Raw genomic sequence first — 11,035 nt, 5'->3', positions numbered from 1 at the left:
AAGACAGTCACTATAACAAATGTCAGGGAACAGTTTTAAACTATATATATATATATATATATATATATATATATATATATATATATATATATATATATATATATATATATATATATATATATATATATATATATATATATATATATATATATATATATATATATATATATACTTATCAGTTTGGGTCAGTACATGAATCATAATGAAATCAACAGATTGTACATTTCAGTTGCAATTGTTCCATTTTAAAGAACATTATATATTTGGTATCAAGTATTCTCGAAATACTCAGCCAATGACTGTAACTAGTAATTTCAATCTCTTTTACCCATCTAAAAAAATCTAAAATGATACAATCCACACAATTCATGCAATACAAGGCACCTGGCTATTGGCTAGCGGGAAAGCCAGGTACTTGGGAGCTAAGTGGTTAAGTATACTATGCTACAACTGCAATAGCTTTGAATATTGTTTAACCAATACAGTATCAAAACTAACAGCATTTAATTAAAAGAGAACACCAAAACATGCATTTGCTGTAGGCGGTTAGAGGTTGTCATAATGTTATGGGAATGTAATTGTGTGAAATCTCAAAGATTGAAAAAAGTTAACGGTATCACTGAAATTCTTTGTATGTATTATTGCCGTAATACAGATAATAGTGCATTGCTAAAAGTAAATGCTTCATAACACATAGAAAAGTCCATAGAAACAGCCCAACATGTGCAGGTGCGCAGATGCAGGAGGCTTTCCCGTATACTGGTCGTATTAGTGACAAGTACGTGGAAATTGCGATGCGTCACTCATATCAGCTTCAAGACATTCAGCCCTTCACATTTGGCGCGTTTGCAGATGTTTGTTTCTCACAAATGATAGATGATGGCAATAGTTGTATTTTGTATTATCACATTTATTTCGTCCTCTGTAAGGTGACACAGGTTTCTTTACAAGTCCCTGTGAAGCATGACAGAATAAAGATCATCATCCTGTAAACCAACATCCCCCTTAATCACCTTCTTGAGAGTCAGACTGAGTGAAGAACAAGTTGATGTGCATGATCTTGGACTTCAATTTTTGTATAATGATATTCATCTGTTCAACGCGTATGTCTGTTTCAATGGTCCTATGGCATGATTTCAAGAATTGCATGCATTTTGTAGACACATGTAGCATCGAAATTTTAATATTGTATGTGTAATCCCGGGAATGAAAATTACATTATATGCTACAGTAATGGGCTACGTTTTTGAGAACACTTTGAAAGTTTTATAACCTGTAAACTGCAGTTTGTTGAATTCAGTATGATACCTGTTCTGATCCTAATTGGCCGCCAGAAGTATATATATTTAGCTAAAATCTAAAATTGTTCTTGACATTTGTTATAGTCTAATTTCTTTTTTGTCAATATAAAGTATATGTAGCTCTGCACCCATGTGCACGGATGTGTACCAATGATAATGTGGAGTTCTGATAACCCCCATACATAGCCTTTTTCATTAAGGAATGAAAACATTTAAGGAATGAATATGCATATGATTATTTAGTGTGAAACTAACTAATTATTAGAGAGCAACTGTAAAATGTGCAAAACAAGATTAATTTTCTTTTTAAGTATCCTTATATCCCCCATGTAGAGCCCAAATGAACATTTCTGATTTGTGCTAGCATTTTATGACAATTATGCATGGTTTTCACCCAGCGGCAGAAAAAATTGCCATAACTTACCACGTAGTGAGACGTCACAACCTGATTTATTATAGCCCCAAACCCGAAAAATCCCCATAAAGAGCCCCCATTCACGGCTCGCGTTATGTGTATCCCAATTAAACGACGCTTGTTTTTGAATAAGTAGATGTTCCTCTCTCCAGTAACAGTAAAACCATTCTCCAAAGTCACTGCCCAGGGCAGATAATGCCCCTTGAAAATGACTAAAATTCAAAGACATGAAAATTCTGCTTTCATTGGTTGTGGTAACCCCCTAGTACACCCTCATAACTTCAATGCTTCACCTTCAACTTTTAGTAAGTGAAACTAGGGAACCTATGCTATATGGAAATATAAAATGTGTAATCGTATCTTAATCAGAATTGTCAGGGTAGCCATTGCAATTTCAGTAATTTTCAGCCATAAATTGTTGGATTTTTGAGGGTCTCGGAGGGGGGTCCCAGAACGCCATAACGAAAAATAGCTGGAGGGTTTTAATTATATGGCTGTTCATAGTTCCACATACCTATCACACATACAAAGTATGAGCCGATTTGGCCGACCCCCATCTTCCCACCTCTGCCTGGTTTTGCCTGGTTTTCTCGTGCAATGACTCTTTTAAAACTCAAAATTGGTGAAAAATATTTTTAAGAGCCGTCCGTCACAGCGTGCAGCTCAGAACGTCTCGACGTGCTGACTGACACGTGGCGACGGCACGTGGAGAGTTCGGCGTGCATGCCTTTTAGTTTTATTATGGGAAATAATCATTCATAAATATATCATTGAGCATTTCTCTAAGTTGTCCCCGAAAATCTCCACAGTAACGGGCTCACGCAAAAAAAGGGGACAAAACTTCCGTCACAGCGTGCAGCTCTGCACGTCTTGACGTTCTGATCTGGCAGGTGACGACGGTATGTGGAAAGTTCGGCGTTAATGCCTTTTATATTTAATTGTGCGAAATATCTATTCATAGATATATCATTGAGCATTTCCCTTCGAGCTTGTGCCCGAAAATCGCCGTAGTAACGGACTCACGCCAAAAAAAGGAGAGACAAAACTTCCGTCACAGCGTGCAGCTCAACACGTCTTGACGTTCTGATCTGGCAGGTGACGACGGTATGTGGAAAGTTCGGCGTTAATGCCTTTTATATTTAATTGTGCGAAATATCTATTCATAGATATATCATTGAGCATTTCCCTTCGAGCTTGTGCCCGAAAATCGCCGTAGTAACGGACTCACGCCAAAAAAAAGGAGAGACAAAACTTCCGTCACAGCGTGCAGCTCAGCACGTCCTGACGTGCTGACTGGCACGTGACGACGGTATGTGGAAAGTTCGGCGTTAATGCCTTTTATATTTAATTGTGCGAAATATCTATTCATAGATATATCATTGAGCATTTCCCTTCGAGCTTGTGCCCGAAAATCGCCGTAGTAACGGACTCACGCCAAAAAAAGGAGAGACAAAACTTCCGTCACAGCGTGCAGCTCAGCACGTCCTGACGTGCTGACTGGCATGTGGAAAGTTCGGCGTGCATGCCTTTTAATATTTCATTGCGCGAAAATACACCATTTAGAGACATCCTGCTGAGCGTATAAACATTTGCCTTCAAAATATCCAAAATAATTTGCCTGCAAAATCTCCGTGGTAACGGCCTCGCGCAAAAAAAGAGAGACCGAGGCAAGGCATATTCTGACAAATCACGCCGAATCGGCGTAATGTTTGTGTCGCAATATGCGGCTACTTTCCGCCTAAGCGGCTGATCGCACATGTGTCATGGCGGACTTTCCGTTCATCGAGATCGGCGTTTCCTGTAGGTTTTACGCAGGTTTGCTGGCAGCTCCAGCCAAATGGATAATAAGTATTACATCTGAAGATAATAAAAAGCGGAACAGTTGATAGTTTGGGTGTTTTTATTTAATTTCAGAACGGGTTTTAGTTGAACGGTCTCCCGAGATCGGCCCGGCTCGCACGTTCTTACAGTCTTCGCAAATTCCGTATTTTCCCACACTCTGTCCTTCATAGAAATCAAAAGATCGTAAAATATAATTGTTCAGCTATTTTCTGACCGAGTATTGTCAACTGTTTACGTCTTATATCAATGTGGAGACCGTAGAAAACAGCCGTTCTGGGTGCCCCATATGGCACCCTGGTACGGCCGTCACTGCGTGTTCCTGTGCACATTTCGACGCCGTCGAAGTGTGCTGTGTGGCACGCTTACATACCTGCAAATGACTTTTGGCTAAATTCAAAGGCGAACGACTCTCATACGACCAGAACTCCAAACAGCAAACTTTTTCAAATGAGTGGTTACTTTGAACGATGACAGTATCGGGACTTTTCGTCGTCTGTGGTTTCCTCATGACGTCATAGGAAGGTCGTGTCGTAGCACCTTGTTTTTGTCGTTCAGCAGTGTAGTCGCCATGGACCCACTCCACCGCCAGGCCATGCTGGACTGCTATGACTACATCTTCCGTGACATGGACCCAGGCCTGGTCCTGCGGTACAGCACGGTCCTATGGAGGGGATGAGGACCAAGGGATCATCCGGGCCAAGGCGAGGAAGGATGGACCACACTCCGGGGCCAGGGCGCTGCTGGACACGCTCATGGGTAGGTTTACAAAGTTCCTGGTCATTTTCAAACCCATGTTGAATCAACTGCGATCTAAAGCAGTGCATCAACGTCAACCTTAGTTTGCTAACACGATGTTGTACAGGTTGCAGTCCTTTGTTCTGAGGATGGCAACAGCTCCAAGCCAGTAAAAGTACGAAACTGCGGCGTCAACTCATTGGGCAGTTGTTTGGTTAAGATCAAGACATGGCGACATGCTATAATGTACCATACTGATCTTACTGAGCGTTTGTCGTCTTAACACAGATTTACCTTACGACGCTTTCGACGACTTTGTCAAAGACCTGGGAGAAGTTAAGTACGATCACCTGATCAAGGACCGTCTTGAGACCGCAGTGGAGAAGGGAGAGATAAGAAATGAGGTACATGTGTGTAAACAAACTAAAACATCATGCACGTTTGCGCTGGAGCACGCTGCGAGTACTTTACTGTAAATTTGCCGTCATTAGTTATTAATCTGCTTTTCACACATTTTTCTCATCCACAGCAAATTAATCTTCAATTTTGGAGCTCAAGAAATTGTTTCTATTTCATCACTTGTACGTTTTCCCTGACTGTGCTGTTTTAGTACCAGTATTGTAGTTGTACTGTGCCATTGCCATAGTCGCCATGATTGCCTTTTGTTTAATGAATGAAAGACCTTTATTGTGCATTCATGCCCCGAGGGGCTAGGTACAGGTCGTCTAACTTAACACATGGAACATACAATTACATAAATACAACAATACAAGCTGTAACATATAGAGTAGACAAACGTGTTATCAAACTGAGCTAGTCCAGTAGTGTCGACTTCTTCTCGCTTCTTTGTACATGTGTAAATGTATGAACAGACAATATTTCTTATACAAGGATTATCCAGGCGTAATAAAAATATGAATTTGTCTGTTGCATTAAGATGTTCGAAATATGGGAATTTTTCTTTGATAAAGTTAAAAAGTACACTTCTTTCGCTATCGTAAAATTTACAATCTAGGACGAAATGTTGCTCATCTTCTACTCGATTTAAATTACTGACCGTGTCAAAGGTAAACATGGCCTCTTAGCTTGTGTACACAGTACGTTGGGTGCAAACACTGTGTAAATTATTCTGGTGTTCGGGATGTAATGGGGCAAGTTATGATGTCATTTTTCCCCATTCTTTGTTTGGCTGTTAAACTCATATTATCTGAGGATACCCCGACTGGAATATCGTAAAAACGGTTGCTAGAACTGAATATGTTACCTGGTTCCATTAGCACATGATTAGACGACTTGACAACGCAAAGGGGATTAAGATATTGTTCATGTTGTAGCTCGTGTTTTGCAGAGTTCACCAGGTGGACAACAAGCAGAACGGGGGCTTTAGTTTTGGGGATTCCTATGACCAGTTTCGTGATCTGTACCTGGATATACACGGCTCATTACGGTTCCAAAGTACATGGTGAGTGTCCGTTTCTTCATTTTTATCATAAGGACACATAATCTTTTCAGTTTACAGTGGTTTTGACCTCTGTTAAACAAAAGGCAATACAGCGCAAAATGGGATAGAATTACCGACACTGCCTTGCTGAATATCTAAACATAAAAACTATTTCTACCACAGAATCAACCTTCCTGGCTGTCTTCCCTCGTCGTCTGAAGACGTTCGTAGGAAGGGAAGACGTCTTCAGCAGGATCGACACCTGTCTTCACGAGAACCAGACCTGCCTCATCAAGGGCCTGGGAGGTGTCGGGAAGACCTCGGCAGCCATCGAGTACGGACACAGGCGTGCGTGGAGGTACCCTGGCGGGGTGTTCTGGGTCAGGTTAGCGAGTAAGGGAGACCTGTGTGCCAGTATCAGTCAATACAGCTCCTACTTAAGCGATTCTTTGAACTTAAACAACGATCTTAGCTGTAAGGCTACGAAAATGTACCTTAGACGTTATATGGCAAATTCACAAGATTGGCTTCTGGTAGTTGATGAGGCAGTTAGAGGTACCATGAAAGAACTGGAGTCCCTACTGCCTCACACCTTAGAGGCAACCATGCATGTTTTGCTGACTTCTAACGAATACCAAAGACTTGATAACGAGCGTATCTCCGTAGTCTATCTGCCTCCGTTTAATGAAACTGAGGGTCAGGCAATGTTTAATAGAACCGTCAGACCCAGCAGTAAGGATGACAGGACGGAAATCAAACGTCTCAGCCGATCCCTGGGCCATCACCCTCTAGCCTTGCAATTCGCGTTTGCATATAAAGAAGAGACTAGATGCACTGTTAAAGAATATCGTGATAAATATACTGAGGGCAACGCAATGGAGAAGGTAGACTTGCTAGATGAAGCGGACGCCGAACAATTCACAAACAGAACGATACGAGGAACATTTAGAATTACATTTCAATACGTGTCACAACTGTCTACCAATGCTGCTAGGCTTTTAGATATGACATCGTTTATGGGCCAAGACTGTATCCCCTGCCCAAAAACCAATAGAAAAAGCTTTCAAAGACTATTTGATACTTCTAGCAAATTAGACGAATTAGATACGAAGAAAATGTTCTCAGTCTTGGAGACATTTTCCCTAGCTTCTCCCTGCCACACCTTCCAACCTTGTGCTTTAAGTGTGAACAGGATAGTACAGGAGGTTGCAGTGGCACAAATGAACGAATCCACGATACTTGCTCATCTGGAAAACGCATCGAAATATTCCACACTGTTACGAAGACACAGTAAAGACATATCCAGGGTCCAGGCAGAGTTCCTGATGTCCCATGTGCATTATATGGCCCTTAATGTCGACAGGTACCAAATGAAAGTCTCAGTTGCCGGGTCATCCTCATTCTTGAATAAGTCCGTTGAGTTTTTCTGTCGATGGGGTGCATGTGAGGAGACTTACTTTTTCCTTCAGGCTCAAATTTTACTACTTTCCAGGCATAACTCCGTCCAGGACCTTTCCAATAACCTTCGTGACCATGTAAACTTTGTTAACAGCACTCTGTTGCCATGTTTGTACAAATGAGATGTACGTGTTGACTTGCTCATACAAATAGCTGATAACCTGTATTTGCAAGCAGGGAAGCTGAAAGACATGTCGGGACAACTGCATCCCTCGTTCAATGCTACAGGCGCGGATTTTTTTTTTGGATGAGGTCTTGACGTCACTGGAAACTACGACTCATTCAATTTACAGGAGACTTCTCCGGGGTGGAAAATGGGACATCGACTTTTCCAACATTCCATATTCTTTTCTTGCAAGTTTTGAGATCTACATTCGTGAAACGTCACTTGAAAATTTGGACAGCCTTTTTATTCAAATCACTACACCAAAAACACTCCCCGCACAATACCGAAAGGTGATGGAAAATATCCTTTCTTTCTTAATGGGGTTACTGACCACACGAAATAAATACATGTATTTCTTCAATGGCTCTGTTGCCAGCATAGATTTTAACAAACTCCTGAATGAGATACAACAGTGCGATAAAGTAATGAGCAATTATGAACCAAAAGACATGGAATCATGTCGATGCTGTGTCTTGGAGAACTTAATGCATAACATGCAGTGTGAACAAGTGAAATGCATTCAGGAAACAGAAGACTTGCAATCACCATGTTGTCGTATCACAAAGACGTTCCTTAACCAATGCAAGGGCGTCAAGTGCACCTACGATACAAAATCATGCCATTGTTACCTCCTGATTGAGGAGTTAAGAGAACTTCTGAAAAAGTATAGGAGTTCCCTACAGAAATTAGTAAAGGTTATGGATAAGGTACTGCTCGTGTACTACCGATCCATGGACACGTCTACATGTACCAATATGTACTATGAAGTGATGCTAGGGCTGCCCAGAGAGAGCAAAGCGTTTGACATTTTTCAATTTGCACGCGATACTTGGAACGATCTGTTAGGAGATCCGGGAGTGTTGAAGAGTGTACTGTCTCTTACAAACGCACAGAATTCCAAGTTTGGAAAGATGCGTGTACGTCAAAGTTCAAACCAAATCAATTTCCCTGTAGCATACCACTGGTTACATCAAGATATAAGCAGGGTCTATCCAGAAGTCGCTGTTAGGAGAGCTATATGCCAGACCACATCCCATAAGTCCGACCATAGTAAATTACCGTCCCTCTTATCAGAAAAATGTGCCGCTCTTCTAGATGCTATAATCTTAATAGAAAAGAACTACATGTATAACTATGAGGGCAGCACGTGGAAACGGCTCCACATCGACCTCGGGGGATACAAAAGGGAAGTAGCTTATTGTTATAGATTTCATCATTCATATAAATCACATACAAACCAGATCATGAAATTCAACCACCGATTAAGGTTTTTGTCGCAAAATCTTAAACTCTTAGACAACACAATTTTGAAAGGCAGAAAGCTTTTGAGCTGGCGAGGAACTTCAAATGCCCCCGATGCTTTTCAGATCAAAAAGACTCATAAGCTATTTCTAGTTCAGCTAGACCAGCACCGTATATACAATCTTATGAAAAATGACAGACTGGTAATTTCTGATGCTGAGAAATTTCAAAATCTTAGATTAGCTTTCCCTTGGCAGAGACTGCAGATCCCGTTTGATCAAAGTAGGACTTGTTCAGTGGAATCAATCATGGAACATCTTGAAGTGATGAGGCATGGCGATAACATGTATGCTATAGAACGTAGAAAGTTGCGAAATGAAATAGAAAATCTAAGCATCAAAAATCACCACGCTATGTCAGACCATTTTGATTATATTTGTACCATTTGCAATTATGTACCTTACAGGACTGGAAATCCCTTTGTTGACCTCGGATTTTTACCTGTATATCCCCACATAGGAGCTATCTTAACTTGAGGAATCGCATTCCTGCAAACTCTGTGGCACTGGAACCGGCTGCAGGACATGTTAGAATATGTGGACTGTTCGCTGAATCATACGAGATTGAATATGACATGCTTTACCTATTTCATCGAAAATTTAGACTCGTATCTTAACAAATTGAATTGCTCCGACGTTACATCAGAACTGAAGGGAAATAAACTTATTGGACAACCTCTTTTTGAAGGAGGAGGGAATTTTCGCTTTGTGTGGAGAGAGGATAAGGTTACTGGTGTGGCCTACACAGTCACTCTAAGGATATGGTTTTGAACAGGCCGTTAGAACAAGCAAGATACAGAAGACAAAAAAGCCAACGTGATTTCAGTGTATGAGCTTGATGTGAAGAAGCAAAACGTATCATTACTGCAAAATCACAACTTGACAGTACATCTTTCTTCTCTAAAGGTAGTCTCGATGAAACAATACACGTATCACTCACTCACTCATAACCCATGACCTCAGTGGTCGTAGGGGCGTCATGACAGCCAGCCGCAATGATCCGTGTCCATCCTGTTCTGTCCTCGGCCTCTCTGATCAGTTGTGTAGCGCTCAGGCCAGTCCATGTCTTGATGTACATGTATACTCTTCTTTATGTTGCTACGATATGGCAATGATGACTCTGTCTAGAGAATAACAAAGACTTAACTCTGGATTCATCAAATAGCTCCTAAGACTGTGTACATTTGTATAAATGTATATGTCACAGTAGAGATTGGAATCCAGTAGAGTCCGGAACTCTACTAGTAGAGATTGGAATTCCAATCTCTACTAGTAGAGACTGGAATTCCAATCTCTACTAGTAGAGTTCTGGATTCTACTAGTTGAGATTGGAATTCCAATCTCTACTAGTAGAGATTGGAATCGGGATCCGAATATTGGGATTCCAATCTCTACTAGGAGAATCCCGGATTAGTAGAGATTGGAATTGAGGACAATATTCAATTCTAATAGGAAAAATTTGGATTGTACTGTATCAAAATGTTTTGGAAAATAGACTGAATCATTTCACACCTAAAAGTTCAGCATAGCTAAGCCTACATTCACCATTAATATTTTAGGTGAATCACTCATAAGTTATGTTTTAGATATCTAATAAACCTTCTGTCAAGACACATTGTAACCATGGGGATAGCTGTCTAGTCCAACTTTAGTGAATGGCTATTTGTAAATGCCACTGATATGTCAATCAGAGACATTTGCATATGGCCATTATGAGTTCGTGACTCAATATGCTCAACCAGTTTTTCCAGTTCGTTAGTGATCATGACTCGGTATAAGAGCTAATTCACCCCTGCCAAGCCAGTTTCAGAGTTGATGTCAAAGTTATCAGAAATCTAAAACATGAAGTGATTCGCCTTAAATATTAATGGTGAATGTAGGCTTACATGTAGCTATGTTGAAATATTAGGTGTGAAATGATTCAGTCTATTTTTCTAAAACATTTTGACACAATTCAAATTTCTCCTATTAGAATTGGAGATTGTCCTGGTAGAATTCCAATCTCTACTAGTAGAATCTGGATCTCTACTAGTAAAATCTGGAGTTCTCCTAGTAGAGATTGGAATCCCAATATTCAGAACCCGATTCCAATCTCTACTAGTAGAGATTGGAATTCCAATCTCTACTAGTAGAGTTCCGGACTCTACTAGTAGAGATTGGAATTCCAGTCTCTACTAGTAGAGATTGGAATTCCAATCTCTACTAGTAGAGTTCCGGACTCTACTGGATTCCAATCTCTACTGTGACATATATATACATGTACTTATATGTGATTTGTTTGTTTGTTAGATTCAGGATTACTAACTTTGTAATACTTGTTTTGTGAATTTGTAATAGGGGCCCAGTTGTAAGTTTGTATAAGATGTTCAAGTTACT

Source organism: Branchiostoma lanceolatum, chromosome 19 (assembly GCF_035083965.1).
Source record: "Branchiostoma lanceolatum isolate klBraLanc5 chromosome 19, klBraLanc5.hap2, whole genome shotgun sequence".
Lineage (NCBI taxonomy): Eukaryota > Metazoa > Chordata > Leptocardii > Amphioxiformes > Branchiostomatidae > Branchiostoma > Branchiostoma lanceolatum.
The sequence above is the reverse complement of the archived record's forward strand: the minus strand, read 5'-3'. Positions refer to the sequence as shown.